The sequence below is a fragment of the Hylobates moloch genome, unplaced genomic scaffold (assembly GCF_009828535.3).
Source record: "Hylobates moloch isolate HMO894 unplaced genomic scaffold, HMol_V3 SCAFFOLD_11, whole genome shotgun sequence".
NCBI lineage: Eukaryota > Metazoa > Chordata > Mammalia > Primates > Hylobatidae > Hylobates > Hylobates moloch.
The window spans coordinates 87,459,726-87,461,934 of record NW_026652286.1 but is presented as its reverse complement, the minus strand read 5'-3'; positions in this window follow the sequence as shown (position 1 = coordinate 87,461,934).

The window sequence follows — 2,209 nt, the reverse complement described above, 5'->3', positions numbered from 1 at the left end:
ATCGGTTAGAAGCTAGATGTGGAAATGCATGTTTTTAGAAAGCTACTTAGGTGGTTGTGGTACACAGGCATGTGGAAAAGCTGATTCTGAAAATGCTCTGAGAAGCAAAAGAGCCAGTTCTCAGAGTATGGTCTGAGGCATCTATGAAGGGCTCAGAAGGTATTCTGGTAGTTCTCAAAGAAAAGTATTTAAACATTTTGTTTATTTATACTTCATAAATTTAAATTGTAGTTTAATTATGATTTTTCCACAGTTTCTCTATATTTTTCATAAAAATTGCTTTCTTAAAAATGGTGCATGAATCATAAAGTTTATCTGATCAGTTAATCTTGACTAATATTCAGTTAACCTGGAGCACTTTGGTCTTCATAAACATGTATTTATTTTACATTACTATGGGTTTTTGTTTACAATTTATTGGTTTTTATTATGTAATTTTATATCTTCACCATAAAATAAATAAATCAAAGGCTTAAGAGTGAATTATTGAGCGTAAAAGAGGTTGAAAACATTAGTAACAGAAATACTTCAACTCAAAATAACTTTTTAAACATAAAGAGAAGAGCTTCTTTTCAAATTATTTGTGAATGTGTTGATTTTGCACAATTACATAGAACAAAATGTGCTAAAAAGAAATATAAGCATGAATCTCTGAAAATTGAATTTTATTGGATCATTAGTCTATTTGCCTCTTGGGTATTATTTTTGATGAAACTTTAAGTAGTGTCTGCAATAGAAGAAAAATATTTTATGTGTATATTCTTTCCTTCACTTCTAGCAATAAAATCTGTCCACAGGAGTGGGCATATTGTACAGGCTTGATAATCAAAATAATGTATCCTCAACCAGTGTTATTGATTTCAGCATGGAATTGTGACCCAAACTGGGACAACCAGAGTCTTCCTTCTTTCTTTCTTTCTTTCTTTCTTTATTTATTTATTTATTTATTTATTGACACAGAGTCTCTCTCTGTCACCCAGGCTGGAGTGCAGTGGCACGATCTCGGCTCACTGCAACCTCTGCCTCCCGGGTTAAGCAATTATTCTGCCTCAGCCTCCCGAGTAGCTGGGATTACAGGTGCATGCCACCACACCTGGCTAATTTTTGTATTTTTAGTAGGCATGGGGTTTCACCATATTGGCCAGGCTGGTCTCAAACTCCTGACCTCATGATCTGCCTGCCTCGGCCTCCCAAAGTGCTGGGATTATAGGCGTGAGTCACTACGTCCAGGCTTCCCTATTATTTTTATCTATATACAGGTGCGAGGAAAGTGTTCTATTACTGTGGGGTCACAAATCACAAGGATCATACAACTTTTCAGCTGCCACATGTAAAGAACCTGCCTGAAAATGAAGCCAACAGAAAACTGCAGGGCTGAGAGGTGGCATGGGAGATAACAGAGGCCTGGCAATGTCCTTTAAACATCTGGATACAACATCCCTCAATTATTTTGCACTTTTTCTGCCTTCTCAGTTATGAGTTAATTCAGTGCTTCCCACTCCTCCTTAGGCTACTTTGAGGTAGATTTTTATCACCTGTATAAATGTCCTAGCCTATAGAGGACTAAAGCCATCAAAGACAAAAGTCAAGCAAAGCACACTCACCTCTCTGCTAAGGCAATCTACTTTTCTCCAGAGCAAGAATGAACAAGAACAAGATATTGGTTTCCAGTACCAACTTGATGAGTTTTGTCAATAAAGTAAAAAGAAAAAAGACTAGAATTACCAAGGTATCATTTGTCATTGCACTCCTGATAGTGAAAAAATGTACAACACAAAGCACTGGCAAGAAGCTTATAAAGCCAACCACAAGCTAATGATACATATAGTTGATGCTAAATCAGAAGTAAGTCAGCAAAATTCCTATATCAAATGATACTGTTATACAAACATACTGTCAATAGCATATAATGTGAATGAAAAAGTATGTACTAGAACACATTTTGCTTTATAGTAGAGGGAAATGATTTATATGCGGAGCAAGAATACGTTCCTGGCATCTGTGCAGCATGTATAAGAGCCTGAAGCACTTGATGGCTTTTTGCATCTGGTTGTCATTGAAAACTCATGCTGTACAGGAAGAATTTTTATATAAATTATTTTGCGATCCATGGTGTAGACTGGAAAAGAACATTGGGATTACTCCTATGAGAGCAGCAGCTATGTGTGCAGCAAGACTTGTACCTGAATGCCAACTCACCTGCTCCTTT